The sequence below is a fragment of the Adiantum capillus-veneris genome, chromosome 4 (assembly GCF_014529385.1).
Source record: "Adiantum capillus-veneris isolate H3 chromosome 4, ASM1452938v2, whole genome shotgun sequence".
Classification (NCBI taxonomy): Eukaryota; Viridiplantae; Streptophyta; class Polypodiopsida; order Polypodiales; family Pteridaceae; genus Adiantum; species Adiantum capillus-veneris.
The window spans coordinates 44,348,831-44,373,606 of record NC_140934.1 but is presented as its reverse complement, the minus strand read 5'-3'; the positions used below and the strand labels follow the sequence as shown (position 1 = coordinate 44,373,606).

At 42.5% G+C, this 24,776-nt stretch overlaps 1 pseudogene; it reads right to left on the bottom strand.

Moving 5' to 3' along the window:
- Positions 1-208: 208 nt before the first annotated feature.
- LOC147459070 (uncharacterized) lies at positions 209-20,770 on the bottom strand (annotated as a pseudogene).
- Between the last annotated feature and the right edge of the window lie 4,006 nt (positions 20,771-24,776).

Genomic DNA, 24,776 nt, shown 5'->3' with positions numbered 1-24,776 from the left:
TTCAAAGCTATACTTAGCCGGGAGAGAGAGAGAGAGAGAGAGAGAGAGAGAGAGAGAGAGAGAGAGAGAGAGAGAGAGAGTGCTACTTGGCCAGGAAGCGTTGCGCTGTTTTCAGCAAATGCGAAGCGAAGCCTCTCCCCAGACACAATCACCTACGCTCGCATCTTGTAGGCTTGTACCTACACGTGCATCTTGCAGGCATGTGCCTCTACGCAAGATGCTGATATTGGGCACAAAAATTCAGAGGCTGTTGAAAAGAGATGTCGTACTTAGCGCTGCTTCGCCAATATGTATAGTAGAGAATTTCCAATAGAGCAACCCATATGACAACAACTAATGTGGCCAAGGCAATCAAGATCGTTATCTTCAACCCTAGATGAGCTTTTCCATGGGGGGCGGGGGGGAAGGGTCCAAAGCTTATGTATAGTTGAACCAGAATTTTCATGAAGCCAGCGTGCATCAAGGTGCTCAAAAACACCAAAGACAGGAATGGAACCCTCGAAATCGTTGAACGAAACATTGAGAAATTGTAGGTGTTGTAAAGTTGATGGCAACAAACCTGTGAGCTCATTGCTAGAAAGATCCAATGATATTAGTTTTGGTATGTTGCTAAGATGTAAAGGAATCTCTCCAGTTAGGTAGTTACCAAAGAGATTGAGATATTTAAGGCTCATAGAGTCACCAAGATTCTCTGGTATGGTACCCACGAACCTGTTGTGGGACAAATCAATCTCCTCCACCATCATTAGCTGTCCAAACCAAGGCGGAAAATTTCCAGAAAGCAAGTTGTGAGAAACCTTCAGAGACACTACATTTTCGAACACATTGGGAAGGTTCTTTGGTAGGGTGCCATTGAGATGATTGAAGGATAAATCCATTGTCTGCAAGTTGCTTAAACCCAATACCAAATCAAGAATTGCGCCTTGTAGCAAATTGTATTCCAGATGTAAATGTTGTAAGTATAGAAGCCTTCCCAATTTGCTAGAAAGACGCCCAACAAACTGATTGCATGACAAATCAAGCTTACATAAAAGACTACAATTGGAGAGGGTGTCCCAAGGAATATTACGTGACAGCTGATTGTAGGAGAGTTCGAGTGTGACAAGCTCTTTGCAACTGCCAAGGGATTTTGGGATGATTCCATTGAGATTGTTCTTCCAAAGTCTCAAACGCTGAAGTTGAGCCATCTCGCCAAGCTCTGTAGGGATGGAACCTAAGAGCTCATTCGAGCCAAGTTCGATAATTATAAGGCTTGTACAATTGCTCAAGTTGCGAGGGATGACACCCATGAAGTTGTTGTGATGCAGATACAGACTTGTAAGACTAGTTAAAGCTCCTAGCTCTTCAGACATTCCACCTTTAAGCTGGTTCATATGCAAGTCTAGGAGTAAGAGATTCTTGCACATGCCCAAGCTAGATGGGATAGCTCCTACCAGCTTGTTTTGTCTGAGCAATAGCCTTTGTAGCTTTCCCAAAAGCCCGATCTCATCGGGAATGCGGCCTGAGAGTTGGTTTGAGTGAAATTTGCAGGGATCAACAAGGCTCGTTGCAATTGCACAAACCTTGCGGGATGGGACCTTGGGCTGTTGTTGTGGTGTATACAGAAGCTGCAGCATGGAGCAGAGAGAAGAGCTCTAGGGGAGCCCCTACCATGAAAAGGTTAGAGGAGAGATCGAAGGGTGGACAAGAACGTGAGGTTTCCAAGATGTAGTGGTTAGAGAGCCTGGCCAAACTCGGTTAGTTGGTCCGATTAATGCGGTGATGTGGACATTGCCCAGAGACATAACTTGCAGGTCACTCCCTCTCCATGATGAGACGTTATTGCAAATGCTCTGCCAAATTACTCTATTCCAGCTCGTAGATCAAGCGCCTGTCAGGTGTTGAGCCAGCAGAGGATCACACCCACATTTTTGCTCACACTCATCATTTTGTAACCATTGATTGTAATAAATGTCTTTCCGACATTATTTTGATTTGAGCCATTCATTAAGTAACGGGACTCAATTGAGTTTCCAGCTTGTAATCCCGAAGTAATTTCACCTGCTGATGTAATTAGTTAGAGATGTTCTCACCTCCAAGGCTGAGGTATATAAGCCAAAGTTTTGTAACCTAAGGGGGATTCAATTATTAATCAAAGTGAGTTTTTGAGCGCCGTGACTGTGTCTGAGAGAGAGAGAGAGAGAGAGAGTCTTATCTTCTTGCTACGCGAGCTACGGGGCCGCCATTGGAGAAGCGACACCGCCATTGTGTTAGCAACGGTGAGAGCTACGCACAGATACCAAGAGTGCGCGCTATCGGCTTCTATGTGTGGTAAGTTCCTACGAGCTTCGGTGTGAGTTTTCTTCCAACTCGTGTGTCGGAATAGAGCGTGCAGCATATCTATAGAACCACAACGAGTAGAGCTACACATTAGTACCATCGGGGTCAAGTTTCGGTCACCTGTATTTTTCGGCCTGTCTTCATACGCGTTTACCGCACGGAGTGGTTATAGGTTGATTTTGCAGTTCAAGTCTTTAGGGTGTTGTTCTTACCTAGTGTATAGACTTCCCCTTGAGTTTGAGATCGATTCAATGATTCTAGATCCTGTTTCGTATAGCATTCGTTCGTAGTACGGATTTCAGTCACTTGCGTATTTTAGAACTTAGATTTGATTTCCTTAGTAGTGATTGTCATTAGAAGGTCGAGTAGGTGATTTGACACCCACCTAGTTGTTTCCATGCGCCTGCGGGTCAAGCTCCGTCCTCGTCTGACAAATTCTGTTGTTGGTTGAGTTCTCGCTATTTAGCTTCCGCTAGCGGCGTAACCGCCTTAACATTTGGCGCCGCTGCCGGGGACGAGAGCCCTAAGTAGGTGACCTTAGACTAATCCTACGAGGTGAGTCGTATAAACTACTTTGTATACTTTAGTTAGAAAAGATCTAGGAGTGGTGGACTCCGAAGGTCTCGAGAGATACTAGGAAGTGGGGTATTCCTGGGTCTTCCGTGTTGACAGTATTTTTAGTTTAGCTTAGATTAGATTGTTTTTGATGGTGTTTAAGTGGTTGTTGACATAAAAAGCATTTGCTACTCCTTGTGTGGTAGTAAATCTCTTTATATTTTCAATTGCAAAAAATCCATTTTATGATTAGAAGTAGCTTAGGTAGGGCCTGATTTGATCCTGATCTAGAGCTATCAATTGGTGTTCTATTTGCTTGATGTGTTTGATTGCATGTTAGATCACTGAAAAAGTCGCTTTGGTAGTGAAATATGCAATAAACAAAGTTCAGAAAAATTTTCTGTGTAATCTGATTGTTGCTGAGCACTTAAAAGAGCTATTGGAAGAGTTCTGTGCTGAAAAACTGGAAATCTGCAACTTTAGACATCATACGCGTATGATGTCTTAGGACCTAAACAGAGACTAAAATTGAAAATTTGACATTGCCAGAGTGTTTAGAAGGGGGGTTTTACCCTAAGATCAACTTAAAACAAGAGCATTAACACTCAAAGAAACCCAAAAAGACAAGTCGGAGTCCAAGAAACGCAAAGAATAGGAAATTTTGGATTCAGATCTTGTTTTTACATTCAAACCTGACAAAAACACTTGAAACTCAATTATAAACATTGGAGAAGGCTTAAAACCAAAAATAGTCAAAATCTGGGACAAAAGACATCATACGCGTATAATGTCTTTTGGCACATCCACTGCTTATTTTTGATATCTGACCTGACAAGATTGTTACAAACACTGTAGGAAGCATAAATATCAAGTTTGGACCCAAATTGATGAAAAAGACATCATACGCGTATGATGTCTTTGACCTAATTTTGGACATATTTTGATACTTTGCTAACACAGATCCATTGTAATAGCTGTCTAGAGGTTATATTTCAAGTTTCATCCCATTTGGATCACAATTGACCCAAAAAACAAGTCAAAAGCGGAAAATTGCCAAGAAAAGCCTAAATTAGCCATAACTTGCTCAAACAGAGTTCAAACTGAATTTTGTGAGTGAACAGAGCATAAAGGGGCCACTGAGAGTGAGCATAACCAAAATAGTCAAAATCTGTGAAAAAAGACATCATACGCGTATAATGTCTTTTTCAGCATAACTGCAACAAAATTCTCACTTGATGAAACAGAAGTTGTCCAACTGACAAGATTAAACAATTGACCAAGTATCAATCAGTTTGGATCAATTCTGACCACAAAAACTTGGGGAAAACAAATTGCCGAGACGGAAAAGTTAAAGTCCTTTAGGGGAATTGATGAATTTGAGATCGGGCAGGAATCTCCGGAATAATCAACCAAAACAAGGGGAACCAGCAAGTGTCATATCAACGAGGGAAGTGTAAACCAAAGTTGGGTGCAACCATTAGAGCCGATCTTTGAAGGAAGTGTTTCTGATACTTCTTCGGAGAGGATCTTACGAGATTTTCACCGAACACTGGAACAGGAACAACAGAGAAAATATGGCAGCAGGATCATCAAACCCTTCCGCCACAATGAAGCTATTGTTCATAAAATACCAGTACGACAATGAGCAAGGTGCCAAGATCTACAAAGATGGAATGGACCGCTATTGTGTAAAGATAGAAGAGAGACCTAGTGAGTTCAAGGACTTAGTGCCTGTGAGCTATAGCGGAGATAGATATCTAGATGACGAGGGTACCATGTACTTGGTAGTCCTAAACCCTAACATTGTGGACAAGTGGGGATTGATGGGCACCAAAGCCAAAGTAGATGAAGAACTTGAGGAGAAAGCACCAATAATGAACTTCCCTGATGCGAGGTTAAGAAGAGAGAATGAAACTACAAGGATCAACACTGATAACATCTATGTGGGGCTATACAAATATAATAATGGGGAGCAAGATCTCTATTATAGATGTGAAGAACCCTACACCGGAGAGTTGACAGACAAAAAAAGACTTTATGTCTTTACCTACACAGAGGGATCGGAAGTGAAAATTGCCGCTTACGATAAGTATGGCAGGCAATACTCAACAATGGGCAAGAAAGAATTAGAAGGATATACATACTTTGGGGGACCACTACATCAGTATTATGTTACTTCTAGCTCACATAGACCAGCACCAACAACTGGAGTGCAAAACTCAATGACAACAGGAGGACAAAGAACTCAGGTTGCTGACTCTTTCAGTCAACCTTGGGACTCGAAGCTCGGACCAATGGGATCATTACATTCCAGAGAGTCAATGGAGACGAATCGAGGTAGTGCAGTTCCAATCCCCACCTATACCACTCCAGGTCCAAGGTTTGAAGCGGAACCATCACATTTACCTCCCAGTAGTAGATTCAGGGCAGGGGAACCGACAAGGGTAACCCATGAAGTCCATGATGCTAGAGAAAGCTTTAGCCGAGACACAGGAGCAATGAGATTGGTAGCAGATCATAGACGTATGAGACCATCTCAAGTAGCCAAGTGTATGCCAAAGAAGTATGGTGGTTCAGGAGATCCGTATGCACATGTGTCACTCTTTAAGCAAGTCTTAAGAGCTGAGCAGATAACAGATTTCCATACACAATACGAGGGATTTGGTCTTACTCTAGAAGGTACTGCATTGACATGGTTTCAACCAATGAACATAGGGGGATTCCATGACATTGACCATTTGCTAAGAGAGTTTGCTGAGGAATTCTCAAAACGAGGGATTAAGCACAATACGGTCTCACAAATATATGCTTTTAAACAGAGAGAACACGAAAAAGTGAAGGAAGCTTCACTTCGCTTCAAACAATACATTGAGAGATGTCCAGTACGTGAACGACCACAAGATGACAGACTATCTGTTCTCTTTATTGAGGGACTGAGGAACGACACTCTCAAGAAGGACTTGCACTTGAAAGCTTGTACAAGTTTCGAGCAAGTAACGAGAGAGGCATTGTACTTAGTGGATAACTGTACGGTTTATGGAGAGGTGTCAGCGGATACAGATTTTGCATCCAGTAGCTCCTCCTCCGTAGCGAGCGAGACTACCACTAAAAAGAATGTTCAAACAACAACCATGCCAAATGTAGAGCAAATGATAGAAGATGCTCTAAAAAGGATGGCACCATACCAAAAACCATTGCCAAAACCACTGAAATGGTGTGCTATTGAACAAAAATGGACAAATCATCCAACAGAGGAGTGTTATTACAACAAAGGGTATGTAAGGGAGCGCCAGTATGCACCTCCTGCTCAATTAGCACCACCTCAGATACATCCAGTACCTCGATACCCAACGGGAAATGTACCAGGACCTATGGGGATAGAAAGACCGCAACCGGTATTGGGACAACAACCACCTTTACCAGGAGCAAGACCAGTGGGCATTAGATATGCACCAACCTTAGAGAATCAGGAAGAACAAGCCTTAGTGCCTGTTCAAGCCTATTATGAAGAATCTGGTGCACACATGTCTCCAACAGTGTATTACCCACCAGAAGAACCAAAACAACCAGAACCATGGGGCATGATGGGGAATGTTGGAACACCAACAGTTACAAGTGCTTCTGATGAAGAGAGATACAATTTGGACGCAAGAACATTGATGTTCATAGCTCATGGAGGGTTAACAGGACAAAGACCATCCTATCCACAAAGGACGAATCAAATGGGACCAAGACCAGCACTAGGACCCTGTTACAAGTGTGGAGGTGACCATCTGATGAATGTTTGCCCACATACGGAAATCATTAGAATTAACGCTTATTGCACTGAGTGTGGGGTTACTCACTTCATTGAGGATTGTTCAAAGAATCCAAACAAAGTGCAAAGACGACATTGAATATGCTAGAAACTATTCCTACCAGCAGTGGGTCTGAAAATGAAACTCTGATACCAACGCAAGTTGTTACTAGAGCTCAAGCTAAGAAAACCACTAGAGAACCTGAGAATGGAAAGTTAGCGACTGAAGTGGTTAGTCAAGGACCGCGGAGTCAAAGAAACACATGGAAAGCTAGAAAAGCACGCATGAAGTTGAGAAAAGAACGTGAAGACGCTATTCTAGCTGAGGAACTAAAGCAAACTAAAGCTAGATTAGAAAAACTTGAGAGTCAAAACGGGAAACGAGAGATGAGCCCGGAAAGAACGAAACAAAAGAGTATCAAAGAAACAACGAGCTTAAGCTCAGGGGGATCAGTGCTAGTCGACAAAGTACACGAACCATTGGACGCACTGATGAGAGCTTACGAAGCTAGGTTAAAGAACAACCAAACACAAGAACAGAGGTGGATGACATACCCAAACGCGGAATTGGAAAAGCAGAGACTTGAAATGTGCCAGAGAATGATCGAGACTGCACAAGCCTTATTAGAACCACCAAAAGAAACAATGAATTGTGGAAAGGAAAACCCAATTCAGCAAGAGACTATCGTTTCACGGGTAGCTGAAAAGACTCCCAGTGCACAAAAGCCTGAAAATACACACAAGGATGACCGCATAGTATTGAACACAACCGATCAGGAGATAGAGAGTTTTCATCCAGTCATACAGAGGTCTTACGGAAGAGATGAGGATTACAATGAATTTTGGAAACAAGTGAGAGAGGCAAACTTTGCAAACGAGCTAAGTTGCCAAGCTAATCAGACAAATTGGGAAAAGGACATCAGGAATCCTCCCATAGTGGAATTTGAGGCAGGATCTCAAGTGGACTTGGATCTGCAATCTTACTGGGGAGATGGGGGCTCTGTTAGAACAATGGAGAGCAAACCTCATTCACTGAAAACCTTACCTTCATACTTAGGAGAGTATGAAGCAAAATCCGAGATTAGAGCAACTTCCCTCACGAAAAATCTCATCAGAAAAAGTCATGGACTCGCAAGGATTGATAGAGATCTTGTCAACACCAGTGACATGCACTATCACTCTAGCTGAGCTTTTGAGGCTAAGACCACATATGTGGACCACTGTAGGAAAATGCTTGGAGAAATTCGGGATAAAAGATCCAACATCGAGATTGCAAGAGAGCATAGAGGAGCTGAGCAAACCACAAAAGAACGCTAAGCCTGTACCCTTAAACAAGGTCGGAGAGTATTGCGAAGGTGAAGAGGGGAATACAACCTTACCAGTTGAATTCCAAGGAGTGAAGACGATGGCAATACTAGACAGCGGAGCTGGGGTAGCCATTGCTACAAAAGAAATCTGGAAAAAATGGGGGAAACCAGCAATAAGGAAGACTAGGTTGAAACTCCAATTAGCAGATGGACACATGGAGAAACCTATGGGGTTATTAGAGAAAGTTGTAGTGACTTCTTGCGGCATTGAATACGAACATACTTTTGCTATTGTCGATTTTGCAAGGAGAATAACTATGATATCATATTGGGAAGACCATTCATGAGACAGTTGAAAATGGTCCAAGATTGGGGCTACGATCACATATACTTGAGAAATATGGAAACCACTACACGTGTGAACCTGAAAGACCATAGCTACAAAGATGTGAACCGAACACCGGTAGAGGAGTTTGATTCAGCTACTTTGGCGGGATCCGAATTTCCAGCTTGGTTAGGTAAACCCAAGGAGTTATGGATGTGTGGAGCTTCGAAATGTGGAAGTCTGAAACGAGAAGAATGTGTTTTAGAAAGGGCTATCGAAGACGAAACTTATGTAAGAGAACCCTTTCCAGAGGACACGTTTGAACCATTAGAATGGACACACATTCTAGCAACCCTAGATGTTTGTGCAATTCCGGATGGTCCCACAACGAAATTTTGCGACAAGGACGGGTACGACGTGGTTCCGTATTTCATGTTGAGAACTGTACTCGAAAAAGAAACTGAAAAGAACGATACACTGGAAAAGGAAGATGAAGAAGAGGTGTTTCACGACATTCCCAATCATCCAGAGTGGGGAAATGAAGCAGACAACGAGTCAACGGACAATTCAAGCGGAAACGAAGAAACTATAACGGATGTCCGATTTTATGATTTTCCGAACCAAACTAAACAACGCCAGAAACACTATAGAGCAAAGAAAAAAACAAAAGGGGTTAGAACCAATCCGATGCCTAGAATAAGAGGAAAAAATCAATTCCTAATGCTAGTAAAGGCTGAAGATTGTGTTAAGGATAAGATTTCTGGAAGAATGAGAGGCAGTGATCAAAAGAGCTTACGAAAAGACAAAAGAGGCTCAAGAAATCAAGTTCAAAAGAATGGAACGAAAACTGAAACAGAAAAATCAGAAAAGAACAAGCGCAACAGAGAATACACGGAGTCCAAGTTAGAACGTAGAAACAAGTACAGAGAGCTCAAGAAAACTCTGAAGGAAGTTTGGACGACAGAAATTGAGAGTGGAGAGGACGAAAACGTCAAAATCAAGGAAAACATGGATGTTCCCTCTCACTATAGGAAATTCACAATAGAGGATAGGAAGGTGATATTAACCCACCTATTCGAGAGAGGAAGGAGAACGAATCTTATGACGGACCGGAGGATGCAAAAAAAGTTGATTTAGCAGCTCCAGGTGAGACGCCTAGACCGGTGTACATAGCCACAGATTTGTCTCCAAGCGAGGAAGAGAGACTTTTGAGTCTTCTCAGAGAGTACAGGGATGTGTTTGCATGGTCTTATAAGGACTTAAAGGGAGTTGACCCATCGATATGCCAACACTCAATCCCACTGAAACAAGACGCAAAGCCTAGCAGACAGAGACCATACACATATAATGATACTTTTGCTAAGCGAATCAAGGAGAGATAGATAAGCTAATGGAAGCTGAATTCATATACGAGATTGAACACACTGATTGGGTATCTCCGATTGTGGTAGTACCTAAGAAGAACGGAAAACTCCGAGTGTGTGTCAACTTAAAGAAAGTGAATGCTGCAACAATCAGGGACAATTATCCCCTGCCGATAACTGATCATGTTCTAGAGCGTGTATCAGGGAAAACAGCATACTCCTTTCTTGATGGTTTTTCAGGATATAACCAGCTAGCCATAGCACTGGAAGATCAACATAAAACAGCTTTTGCAACGGAGTGGGGAATTTATGCTTATCGGGTTATGCCTTTTGGTCTAACCAATGCTCCCGCAACCTTCCAGAGGCTGATGACGCATGCTTTCAAAGAATACTTAAGGCTGTTTCTAGAAATATACATGGATGACTTATGTGTACATTCTCTACTGAGAGATGAGCATCTAGAACACCTAAGAAAAGTATTTGAGAAATGTAGGACATATCGCATTTGTCTCAATCCTGAGAAATGTGTGTTTATGGTCCGACAGGGCAGAATTCTGGGACATATTGTCTCACAAAACGGAATATCCACGGATTTAGAGAAGATAAAAGTTATAGTGGATATGCCTAGACCAACCAATGCGAAACAAGTACAGAGCTTTATGGGACATTGTGGATATTATAGACGATTCATTTACATGTACGCTATAATAGGCCAACCACTTTACAGGCTAATAGTGAACTTTGAATGGACAGAGGAGTGTGAGGAATCGTTCAAGAAATTGAAAGAGGCACTCATTACTGCTCCAGTCTTGAAATCACCAGATTGGGAGAAGATATTCCATGTGCACATAGATGCTTCGGCATATGCAATAGGATGCATTCTGGCTCAGCCAGAAGAAGGAAACATGGATTTTCCTATCTGTTACGCCAGTCGACAGCTCAACCATGCAGAGAAGAATTACACCACAACAGAGCGAGAAGGATTAGGAATGATCTATGCTGTGAAGAAATTTCGGCATTATCTTCTAGCCAACAAGTTTGTGTTTTTTACGGATCACCAAGCCTTGCTCTACCTAGTGAATAAACCATGCAATACCGGGAGAATAGTGAGATGGTTCATTATCTTACTGGAATTCGACTTCACGGTAGTAGTAAAGAAAGGAAAAACACATCTTAGAGCTGATCATCTTTCGCGATTGACGAATGGAGAAGACCCTGTAGGAGTAGATGACGACATGCCAGACGCGTACTTGTTCAACATAGAAATGATACCTAAGTGGTCTCAAAATGTCGTTAACCTATTAACCTATGGAGGAGAGTTTGATAGAAGAGAATACAAACTGAAACATATTGCTATTCAGCAATCCAAGAATCTTCAATTGATTGCAGGAAGGTTGTATCAATTGGAAAATGATCATGTTTTACGACTATGCATCAACCCTGAGGAATATAATATATATCTGCGCGAAGCACATGTTCAGGAATGTGCATTTCATTGTTCAAGAAGGAACACATATAGGAATTTGTTACAATTGGGAGTCTATTGGCCAGGAATGAAAGAAAGCGTACATGAATATGTCACTGTATGTATTGTATGTTCATCAAAACCGCCAGCCGAGTATTCGACATTATATCAGATAATGATCGCTCCAAAATGGAGTCAGTATATTGTTGAATATCTCACAAATAGAACTTTCCCAGAAGGAACGTCAAAAGCTCGTCAGAAATCTGTAGAGACAGAAGCTAGAGATTACGCTTTAATAAGAGATCAACTCTATAAGAGAGGTAAAGACAACCAGCTTAGGATTTGCGCATCAGAGTCTGAGTATGTGATAATCCTGGAGCAAGCTCATGGAGGAGTAGGTGGAGGCCATTTCTCAGGTGATAAGACAACAAAACTTGTCTTAGCCGCAGGAATATGGTGGCCAACATTACATATGGACGCTGAGGAATACGTTAAACGGTGTGATGACTGTCAGCGGACCAAAGTACCACTTAAAAGAGATGATATGCCGCTTAGACCAATGATGGGGGCAAGAGCTTTTGCAAAATGGGGGATTGATTATGTCGGACCCATTTCACCTCCTGCATATAAGACTCATGCACAATACATCATTGTGGCTACAGACTATCTAACAAAGTGGGTCGAAGCAAAGGCAACTCAAAAAGCAGATGCCAGGACCACGGCACAATTTCTATATGAATACGTCTTTGTACGATATGGATTGCCAATAGAAATTGTGAGTGATCGAGGCACACATTTCATAAATGAAGTGATAGAGATCCTTCTAGATGAATTCATGGTAATCCATAGGAAATCAGCCCCGTATCATCCACAAGCAAACGGACAAGCTGAAGCAACAAACAAAACCATATGCACGGTCCTTACGAAGATTGTATCTGAGTCGAGAACTGACTGGGACCAGAAGTTGCATTCAACATTATGGGCATATAGGGTAGCATATAAAACATCAATAGGAACGACCCCATATAACATGGTTTTTGGGCTAAATGCTATCTTACCAATAGAATTCTTGATTTCAACCTTAAGGGTGGCTAAGGATCTAGAGTGGACAGGGCACGAGCTCTCTGATAGAATAGATGACCTGGAAAAGCTAGATGAGCTTCGCCTAAAAGCAGTAGCTTCCATCTACGCTCAAAAAAGGCGACAAAAGGAATTTTTTGATAAGCATGTGCGGACTAAAGAGTTTAAAGTTGGGGACTATGTCCTAGTTTACACTCTGAAACAGCATACTAAGAAGCTTAAAAAGCGAGGGATGGGACCTCTGGTGATTAAAGATCTATCACCAAGTGGAGCCGTCAAGCTTGCTACATTAGACGGAGAAGAAATGCCCAATTGGATTAGTGGATGCAGAGTGAAAAAGTATCTGTTGCCGCTAACACAAGACATGCTTCTCAAAATACATCAAGAAAAGCTGCGTGTCCAAAAAAAAAAAAGATTGTAGAGCAGGCGCAAGCTGAGGCGAAGGAAAAAATGGAGAAAAGAATACTATTGCGTCAGAAACAGCGCAATGAAGGAGCAATACGAATAAACGCAGTCAGTATAACAGAAATGGATGAAGACAAAGAAGAACCCATCATTGAATGCAAAGTAGGGACCAACCAAATCAAAGCCAGAGCACTATTGGATTCAGGAGCTCAAGCTAACCTACTTTCACTCAGTTTGTATAGACAATTGACAAATGACACGAAACTACAAACTGCCAAGCAAGAGTTAAAGAGTTACTCTGAGAATTCAATCAAAACTGTCGGATGCACAGTTTTACATATACAGATTAACCAATATGTGTATCCTCATATGTTTTACGTGGTTGAAGACCAAGCTACACAACATCCATTATTGCTAGGACAACCATGGCAGAAGCAATATAATGCAATGATTGACTAGAGTTCTAATTCAGTGCTTATCAAATACGAAGGTGAAAGTCAATCAGTTAAGTTCACCAAAGGAGAAGAGCCAACTCCAAAGGACGAATCCAAAGACAAAAATAAACAACAACTAGAGAAAAAGAAGAAGCAATGGCAACCAAAAGTTTCTATACAACCGGATTACTCTTCGACGAGGAATTCTCAACAGTGGATAAGGAAGACAAGCAATAATATAACAGCTCAACCTTGGAAAAAAAAGGAGTCAAAGTTGGTATGGAGACCAAAAAAGGCTGTGCCAGAGAACACAAAGGTGGAAAACAGAGTCTTCAATACCAGACAACAGAGTGATTCCAAACAATCAAGGACAGTGAAACAGATCTGGATTCCAAAGAAGTTCATGACGGCACAAAGCTATAGCAAGCAAATTTGGATCCCAAAGATTTGTAAACAGGAACTCCCTTCAATACAATCAACGCAAACTCCTAGGTATTTCAAGGCGAGGAAATCAACACACAGAACAAAGCAGGTTTGGGTCGCAAAGAGTTTGTGGCAAGCACAAGCAAAGCGGAAGCAGATTTGGATTGTGAAAAAAGACAACAAGGTAACGAAGAATCCATCTACTGATTCTACTACCAAATTGCCAAAACCAACCCAAAACCCGACCACCAATCCTTCAATCAAACAAAGAGCAGCTTTATTGGAAAGACTATTGTATCATCGCTTTACAATTGCATTGGGAACTTATGACCAAAACAACTACAATGCTTCACCCACAGACACTTCATAGTCGTCCGGGAGGACTCAGACTAGGAGGGGGGGAGGTATACAGGAGCTACAAAGCAGCTACAAGCGGAAAAAACAAAGAAAAACAAAAATTATATTACAAGGGCAGTGTCTTACATGATTTTGCAATTTTTTATGTTTGATTGCGGATATTGATAATATTTATGCCCTTATATACCTTGTTTTGCAACAAGAAGAGATCAAATGATGAATTTGGGTCTCTAGATGTGTAAATATCACTAAATAAGAGTGTTTTTGGAGCTAAAAAGTGGTAATCCAAGTCCAGAAATCACAAAGAAGTGTATATTCATATACACAGGGTTACCAGCTATTTATCGTGTATGTTTGGAATTTTTCGGCTTCAATTTGATATTTTCCTTTATTTTTTATGATTTTCTTAATAAAAATAAAAGAAAAATAAAAAAGCAGGTGAAATGAGATCGGAAAAAAGAAAAGAATAGACGGTGATGGTCCTAATGACAAGGGCAACCCAGGATAAAAATTGGGTACAATTCTGAAAAAGTTGCGGAAAGCCCGAAATGACAGAATTTTGGCAAAGTGGACAGATTTCTCAGAAACAGGTCAAACGGAGTCCAAATTGAGAAATTTCAAATCCTAAAGTGCATTTCACGACGAGATAGGAGCACATGTCAAATTTGGTAACAAGTGATCCGAGAAGTCCGAAGTTAAGTATTTTTCACATCACTTTCAAACTCATTTCCACTATTACCTTCTTGGAGAGAGCAAAGAGCACACAGGAGCATCCGACCTTCTACCGCCTTCTACGACTGCTACGAGAGCTCAGAGGACACCAGACATGAGAGGTAGACTCGTTGCCATAAGCTTTTGATGCTTATTGTTAACTTTTGTCGCGAAAACTCACCAAAACCAAGAAACAAGAGCAGACGGGGAATGGGGAAGAACGCTAGGTAGGGGCACAACCGCCTAACCAAACCTTACAGGAACTTAGAGGTGGGTTACCCTAGTATAGGAGATGAGTTTCTAGCACTCAAAGCTCGAGAAAGAACGACTGGAAAAACCCTAGGTCAACAGAGCCTGCAAGAGGCAAACAGAAAAAAGTTATCGGAACGACACAAAACTTCTCAGGAAGCTTAACAACATCGAGGGCAATGCAACCATGGAGTATCTCCGGGTTTGGATCACCAAAAGTAGGTCGGAACAACCGATTCGGCTGCGGACACACAAAGCGTCATTTTGGCATAATGGCTGAAATTGACGACCGAATGAGATGAAACTTCACGAGCAGTTTCAACTATACATGGATGACTTATGTTTGCAAGCAAAACCCAAAAGAAAGCTGATTCACTTACCGATGGTGAAAAAGACGCTTTCGGGCAACCAAATGGAGAAAGATGGAGAACGGGGAGCCAAAGTCAAGTCCAATCAACTGGATGGCTTCACAACATATCCAATGAGCTGGAAATGCAACTCTCAAGAAGAAAAGTTGAAGAAATTCAACTCCAAGGCAAAAAGACGACTTCGGAGACTGAAATGCCTATAAGGGGGCTTTTTAGCTAAACTGATGACTTTTTAAGTTGAAAACTAGTTAGCAGGGCTTAGGGCACTAGCACAAAGCATTCTTTGCACAAAAAGACCAACATTTCAAGAAAAGACATCATATGCGTATGATGTCTCACATCATGATTTTCACATCCATTTCAACCTTTGAGTGCATAGCCTCATTCCATATGCTAATCACATCCTATGAACCAAGTATCATGAGAATTGGAGTTAGAAAACCCAAGGAAAACCAAAAAGACGCAAAGTAGGCCATAAAATTGATTTTTGGTCCTAATTTTGTCAAAATAACTCCAAACTCATTGAAACTTTGTAGGATTGTTGATTAACACATCTACAAGCTATCTGGAACCAAAAAGCACCATTTTGACACAAAAGACATCATACGCGTATGATGTCTATTTGCACTTACAGAGCAAAAAATGCTCATTTGTCATCATACATCCATTATATATATCTAATACATGCTACATATGAAGTTTGGAACCATTTGGTCAAGTGGATCGCCCCATTAGCCCAATTAAGAGAAAATCCTTCATACAAAGCCTATTTTTGTCCCAAATCCAACATATTCAAGTCCAAACCAAGATTTGAGTATAAACAGTCCTTCATTAGCACATGGAGAGTCCACAGAACCAATCCCATGAAAAATTGACAAAAAAGACATCATACGCGTATGATGTCTCCAGAGCCATTTTTAGTCCAAATTCTATCCAAACTTGATAAATCCACTGAATAAGCCTATCTAAAGCCAAAACCAAGCTTATAGAGAAAATTGGTCCAAAAATGCACCAAAAGACATCATATGCGTATGATGTCTCACTATGTGATTTTGGCACCTCAGGGATTCAACCACCAAACAAAAGTGATCTACATGCCATTTGAAGGTAATCCACCAAGTTTTACCCAATTTGGATCATAAAATCCATTTCCCTTTCAAAATTTTGCCAAGAGCCTGAACTGGAGTGAACTGGCCAAAACTTGACCAAATGGGATCCAAACTCAAATCCAAGCATATGATACTTATGTATACACTATCAGCTACAAGCACAACCAATATGAAGTCATTCTGACACAAAAAACATCATACGCGTATGATGTCTCAAGCATGTTTTTGAGCCCAGTTTGCATATTTTTTCACCTACATTGCATCCTTAGGCCCTGAATAGCTCATGTTTCAATTTTCAAGTCATTTGAATAGTTAAAAGCTTCATTTCGTCTTTCAGTACTAAAAAGACGCTAACTTCTGAAATTGGAGTTACAGGATCCATGGATTCCGCTAAGTCATCGGCAACTAAGAGAAAAAGACCAACCATCAAGGATGCTCTTGCAGAAGCAGAACCTTTTGATATTCCAACAGAAACCCTCAAGCCAACCAAGACTTGGGTGGAGGAAGCAGTACTAGAAAAAGAGGGAATAAAGATCTACCAGGGGACTTTCAGAGATCCTCAAGGGCAATCGGTCGATGTACCTATGATCCCACGAGAATTAGTGGATTATAGCAGATCAGAGAACATCAGCAGATACCTGGAAAAGGCTGACTTACACAGGTTCTTCACCTCGAGACCATCAGGTATAGACACAAGAAGAGTGTATGAGTTGGCAACATCCATTCAGAAGGATGGGAAAGCCACGTTGACAGCCATGGATGGAGAAACAGTTGAAGTACAGATCACTCCACAGCTCATTGCAGATGCATTGAAGCTGCACAACAAAGGGAGTTATGTCAGAGAAAGAAGGGAGGCCATAGAGGTCTATGGATCAAAGAAACAAAATACAACCTACGGAGATATGGCAGATCAACGAGCGGCAACCCTTTGCCGATTATACAACCAGTTTTTCCATGTGTGCAGTAAAAGACCACAGAAGTATACTACACCACCCCATGCCATTGCGACAACCATCACATGGGCACTGAAGAGCAACGTGCCAAAAGAGGTGAATTATGCTCAATACATCCACGAGCAAGTAATCGCCATGCACAACCAGAAACCAAAGTACATAGGAGGAGGAGAAATCCTAACAAGAATAGCTTATGAAGCTATTGGAGCTAGGGATCAAGGGCCACGGGTTCCCTCCCAGAATGAGTGGCTTAGAGAAGCCGATGAAGAGAAAGAACAACAAGAAGTATCCAAGAGGGCGTCCACAAGAGCACGCCGAAAACTAGAAATAGTTTCAGAACCTGAAGAGGCTGTGGACGAGCCGCTCAAGAAGAAAGCGAAGAAGAAGGCTGATCCCAAGCAAACCAAAAGTCAAAAAGCCGCAAGAATGGAAAGGCTGGTGGAGCAGTTTAGAGAAGAAAGAGCTCTAAAGGGGGACTTTGAAGAAAGATGGGTGCCAGACCCCACTAAAGTCGGAACCAGCTCTGCCAGGCCACATGTTGATCAATATGATCGATATATTAGAGCTTATGAGGAGTCGGAGGCCATACTGGAGCAGCAGCCTGTCGAGCCTTATACTGAAGAGGAAGTACAGGTTTTAAAAGCTGAGCTGAAAAAGGACGACAAGGAGAAGAAGGAAGTAGATGAGTCTATTGAACTTCAAGAGAAAGACGGGCAAGCAAACAAAGGGAAAGCCAAGATGACTGAGGACAATCAGCCCTCCTTTACTGATGTACCAAGCCCGAAGAAGATGGAAATTATTGTGGAGGAGACCACAATAGAAATAGAAACAGAAGTTATGGAAAAGCCGGAGACCGGGACCAAGGAAAAGGAGATAGATCCAGTTCAGCAAAAGAAAGATGATTATGAGGATCTGGTAGCGATTGGATACAGTGAAGAAGAGGCCCTGGAGGCAGTTTATGGGATATCCCTACGAAAACAAGATGATCGGAAAGGGACGAAGGAAAATACAAAGGGTACAATGGAGAGTGAAGAAAAAATGGACGAACAGAACATACTAGAAGAGCCGAAGCCATTGGAGGTGGTGGCAGAAAGAGCTGTCAAGTTGACAGATGAAGATGAAAAATACATGCACACGGTGCATGAACTGCTCAGCAAGATTAAAGAAAGATCCAGAGCAAAGGAAGTAGCAATTGAGACAGCAAAACAAAAGGAAGCAGAGTTGCAGAAGAAGTTAGAGAATGCTATGACTGAATCTGAAAGTCATAAAGCATCACTCTACAACGCAGAAAACGAGAGAGACGGCTTGATACTCCAACTAGCCGAAGCTTCAAGAGAGGTAACAAGTTCACAGGAAGCAAAGGAGCGAATAGAAGATGAGCTGGAGGCAGCCAAGGATGAGCTCATTGAGCTAAGGGAAAGAGTCGAACTTCAAGAAAGGACAATCACGAGACTCAGGACAACCCCTAGAGCTAGCAGAGCAGGAACAGAACAAGAGGGAGCCCTCGTACCAGCTCTGGAAGATCAGGTCAAAAGTTTGCAAAGAGAGCTAAGGTTAGAGCAAGTGCAAAGATTGCACATGGCGGAGGGATCATTAGCTGCAGAGGAGAGGCTCACATCAGAAAACCAAACACTAAGGACAGAAAATGAGGCCCTCCGCAAACAGCTCCAAGACCTCCAAGAGCAACAAAGAAGAGAAACAGAGCCACCACAAGAAGAAGCAGGGGGAGCAGCCATAGAGCTACCAGAAACTAGAGAGGCAACCAAAATTGAAGATCCAGCCCCAGTTCAAGAAGTGGCCTCGACTGCAGGAATCTCTGAAGAAGAAGAACAAAGGATGCTAGGACCAAAGGAAGGAGAGAGAATAGGTAAAGCCTACATGGTGAAAACCCTAACGGGCACCATCAAACTCTTTACTGGCTCTCCTGACCTTTCGTGTCAGATGCTAAAGAAAATCTGCAGGACTCTCTTAGCATGCATTGAAGTGTTCGCGCCAGATAAAGCCACTACCTCGAGTCTACTATCGACGGCCAACACAGTGACGGATATGATGTATGATCTTTCATTGCAGCCATCACCAAAGGTGTTACATCTCTTATACCAAAGAATTATGTTTTTGCCTAGCTTCCACATGCAAACATTCGAAGAAGCTTTCTACACCGGCTTTTTCACTCACGAAAGCAAAATATTCAGCCCAACCTTGACCATCGGCAACCTACGCTATGAATCACATTTGCAGATGCTCAAGATGACAAGACTCTATTGACCAAGCCTAAAAGTCATGTCAGGGACGACATGAACGCGGAGGGGGGGAGTGTTGAGCCAGCAGAGGATCACACCCACATTTTTGCTCACACCCATCATTTTGTAACCATTGATTGTAATAAATGTCTTTCCGACATTAATTTTGATTTGAGCCATTCATTAAGTAACGGGACTCAATTGAGTTTCCAGCTTGTAATCCCGAAGTAATTTCACCTGCTGATGTAAATAATTAGAGATGTTCTCACCTCCAAGGCTGAGGTATATAAGCCAAAGTTTTGTAACCTAAGGGAGATTCAATTATTAATCAAAGAGAGTTTTTGAGCGCCGTGACTGTGTCTGAGAGAGAGAGAGAGTCTTATCTTCTTGCTACGCGAGCTATGGGGCCGCCATTGGAGAAGCGACACCGCCATTGTGTTAGCAACGGTGAGAGCTACGCACAGATACCAAGAGTGCGCGCTATCGGCTTCTATGTGTGGTAAGTTCCTACGAGCTTCGGTGTGAGTTTTCTTCCAACTCGTGTGTCGGAATAGAGCGTGCAGCATATCTATAGAACCACAACGAGTAGAGCTACGCATTAGTACCATCGGGGTCAAGTTTCGGTCACCTGTATTTTTCGGCCTGTCTTCATACGCGTTTACCGCACGGAGTGGTTATAGGTTGATTTTGCAGTTCAAGTCTTTAGGGTGTTGTTCTTACCTAGTGTATAGACTTCCCCTTGAGTTTGAGATCGATTCAATGATTCTAGATCCTGTTTCGTATAGCATTCGTTCGTAGTACGGATTTCAGTCACTTGCGTATTTTAGAACTTAGATTTGATTTCCTTAGTAGTGATTGTCATTAGAAGGTCGAGTAGGTGATTTGACACCCACCTAGTTGTTTCCATGCGCCTGCGGGTCAAGCTCCGTCCTCGTCTGACAAATTCTGTTGTTGGTTGAGTTCTCGCTATTTAGCTTCCGCTAGCGGCGTAACCGCCTTAACACATGCAGCAGAATTTGCGAGGCGAGCCTTCAACTCCAGAAGAGCATACAATTCAAGAGAGGGAATGGTAGCTACAGCGGATGTATTCTATGTACTACTGCTATTGGCAAATATTAAAATCTGCAAAGATTAAGGGACAGAATTAGCTCAAGAGAAATGATTAATCACAGTAGAAATGTAATAGCTAATTGGAATGGATCCTTCTCTTACACAACTGATGGTTTCATAGATCATAATTATACCTGACTCAAGAGCAGTAAGCAGTTAATGAGTAGAAGGAAGCCTGTAGCTTCTGGTGGTGTCTTCATAGTTACTACTGTGATTGAAATAATCAGTGCAAAAAGCTTAGTCTCTTTAATCTTTTTACCTTGATTATCTTTACCTTGATTATCTAATACCAATTTCTGGAACGGAGCAAGAGGAGGCATGCCACTTGGCATCCGTTGATTTGAGGAAGTTAATTTTGGTGCGCAAAGTGAGTCAAAGCTATACTTAGCCAGAAGAGAGAGAGAGAGAGAGAGAGAGAGAGAGAGAGAGAGAGAGAGAGAGAGAGAGAGAGAGAGAGAGAGAGAGAGAGAGAGAGAGAGAGAGAGAGAGAGAGAGTGCTACTTGGCCAGGAAGCGTTGCGCTGTTTTCAGCAAATGCAAAGCGAGAGCCTCTCCCCAGACACAATCACCTACGCTTGCATATTGCAGGCATGTGCCTCTACGCAAGATGTTGATATTGGGCACAAAAATTCAGAGGCTGTTGAAAAGAGATGCCGTACTTAGGACTGCCTTTGTTGACATGTATGCCAAATGTGGTGTACTACATAAAGCACAACAAGTGCTTGAGGGGCTTCTTGTCATCTCTTCGAATTCCTTGATCGTGGCCAGGAATCTCTACGTTGTTTTCAGCAAATGAGAAGCAATTACCTATGCGTGCATCTTGAAGGCATGTAGCTCTACGCAAGATGCTGATGTGGGCTTGAAAATTCACTTTGATATTGTTAGTTAGGGGTTGTTGCAAAAGAATGTCGTGCTTGGGAATGCTGTGGTTGATATGTATGCCAAATGTGGTGCACTTCAAAAAGAACAAAACATGCTTGAGGATCTTCTTGTTCGGAATGTCTTCTCTTGGAGCGCATTGATTAGGGGATACGCATAGGGCCAGAAAGCTGTAGGCTGATTTCAGCGGATGCAAAGCAAGGACCTCTTTCCATATGCAATCACATATGCGTGCATCTTGAAGGCATGTGGCTCTGCGCAAGATGCTGATATGGATGGGTATTAAAATTCACGCATGTGGCTCTACGCAAGATGCTATTATGGGCTTAAAAATTCACTCTAATATTGTTAGTTAGGGGATGTTGCAAAAAAATGTTGTGCTTGGAAATGCCTTGGTTGATATGTATGCCAAATGTGGTGCACTTCAAAAAGCACAAAACGTGCTTGAGGAGCTTCGTGTCTAGATTGTCGTCTCTTGGAGTGCATTGATTTCGAGATTCGTGCAAGAGGAGCAGGACAGAAAGCTCTAGGTTGTTTTCAACAGATGCAGAGTGACGACCTCTCTCCAGATGCAATCACATACATGTGCATCTTGAAGGCATGTGGCTCTACACAAGTTGCTGATATGGGCATAAAAATTCACACTAATATTGTTAGTCAGGGGCTGTTGAAAAAGATGTCGTGCTTGGCAATGCCTTGGTTGACATGTTTGCTAAATGTGGTGCACTTCAGAGAGCACAAAAAGTGCTTGAGGAGCTTCCTGTCTAGAGTGTGGACTCTTGGAAAGCACTACTTGCAAGATTTTCCCCACAAGGACAGGGCCAGAAAGCTCTAGGCTCTTTTCAACATATGCAAAGCGAGGACCTCTCTCTAGATGCAATCACCTATGCATGCATCTTGAAGGTATATGAATCTATGCAAGGTCCTGATATGGGCACAAAAATTCACAATTATATTGTTAGTCAGAAGCTCTTGAAAAAGATGTCGTGCTTGGCACTGCCTTGGTCGATTTGTATGCCAAATGTGGTGGGCTTCAGAAAGCACAAAAAGTGCTTGAGAAGCTTTTTGTTTGGAATATCGTCTATTGGAATGGAGACGACCTGCAGTAGAAAATTTGCAGCAATCAGGCAAGTGCATTTGAGAGCGAGCGTATATACTGTTTGAGTCATGGTGTATTTGGTGGCGTTAATCTTGCCTAGGAAACTCACTCGGTGTGCTGGTTGCAGGTTTGGCCATGGATGCCATAGATATCACAGAAACGATGACGCAAAACGCATACTACTGGCAAGGTGGTGCAACAACGTAAGGAAGGTTTAGGAGCCGATCCATCCAAGATTGTGCTTTGATGCAAATGACCAATACCAAATATACATTTATATTTCGTATTTCGATTTTGTTTATCTCAAAAGCATCATGTGCACATTAAAGTAATGAATTTATATCAGTAGATGAAGGTGACAAGGACTGAAGAACTTATGCGATGTCTGACAAAGAGACACATGGGGATTACACCACGGCATGGCAACCTAGGATGATACATGTTAACGGTAACGAGTTCTTCTTGATTTAATTGCGGTATTTTTGCCATAAGAGAGTCCCTCAAACACTTGAGGAGAAGCATAAGTCCCCCTTCAACACTAGAGGGGATAAAAGTGGTGGGGGAAGGGCACATTCCCTACGGTATTATTATAAATGTGGAGAACAGTGCCAACTCCACACCATATGTATGTATGGTTTTTTTTTTTTGATGGGCACAAGCATCCCAATGCACGAAATGCATTTTCTTTCATCTTTAAAATTTACTATTTGCAAATTTTCTCCTCCACACATCCGTTAATGCCAAATCTCATTTGTCTTGCGAGGTTGTGGAGCTTTTGGTAAAAGCTTCGAGGAGATGCTACGAAACCTCCAAAATAAGAGACGATATAAGGTGAAAGATACAACAATACTGGTTTTCTTTAATCCACACCATTTCCACAGTGCATCGATCAAGGCACACTAGTTCTTATCATCAAAGGAAGCGCTAGTGCACCACACCTATTTAGGCAAGGTGATTAGAGCATATGCCGTGGACGTGCGCAATGGAACGTGGAAGTTCCAAATTCTAAAGAAGAAGAGAAAAGCTATGGTAACTTTTTTATTTTGTCTTCACTTAAAGATGCACGGGATGGAGGCACGGATCCCCCCTATATTGCTACTAACGACCTTTTTCTTAATTGTAGTGAGAGTAGCACAATCAAGCTTTTTATGAAACAAACCCAGTAGGTCGTGCCAATTTTTGAAAGTGGGTTGATTAATAGGAATATGGCGAGATGCTCTTGCAGATTTGAGGAGAAAAGAGGAAGGAAAAAGAGAGAGAATGGATGGGAAGGAGGGCACATGGCACGTGGAGGGGAGAGAGAGGAGATAGAGTGAAGCAAAGTGCATACGTGCATAGGCCATGTGTGTACATTGTGGGGGAAGACGCATAAGAAGAATTTTTTTGTGAAAAGGTCCATCTCCATTGAGGCCATGGCATCGGAACCAGGACACAGAGAATAGATGCACGAGAGAGTTCTTTGAGCATCGTAGGTTAGTGCTCACACTACCCGAGCATCGCAGTGTCCAGTGGTTATAGCAGGCAAGATGGGACGCAACGTGGAGAATGGGAGAGAGAGAGAGAGATAGAGAGAGAGATTGATTAGCCCATACTAGCCAAGGGGAGAGAGAGAGAGAGAGAGAGAGAGAGAGAGAGAGAGAGAGAGAGTCATATACGTAGAGTGAGGAAAGCGATGGAGAGGGGGATCTCTGTCAGAGGTGATGATGGCATCAGGAAGCATATCTGAAGAGAGAAGTAGATCGCAGGGACTGTGATGGGAGAGTTTGAGGGGCTTTGTGAGAGAGAAAGGACGTAGATGGAACACGATCCTCAACAGAGAGACTGTAACGGGCAGGGAAGCGAAGGGTGGTAGGAGATCGCAGGCAAAACTGCAAGTAGCATGGCGAAGCAGGCCGGAGAAGTTTACGCAAGGCCACTGATGGTGACTGGAACAAGGCTTTTGAAGATTCGTTCGGAATCTTCAGACCCAGTCTAAGTGAGCCTCGTCTCTCTGTCGTCATCTGATTAGGAATCGTGCGAGGCTACAGAGGCGTTTTGCAGGCAGATGGATGGGGACATTTTCTGTTGCATCATGAGCTTGCATCTCTAGGAGGTGCAAATAGGGGCAATGATGGCCATCGAGGGCATAGACGCGTTCTGTAGGCGAAGCCAGTCAGCAGTGGGGGGGAGGTCTGTCAGGGACGGGGAATGTCTTCGATACTTCTGCAAAGGATCCATAAACGTCAAAGG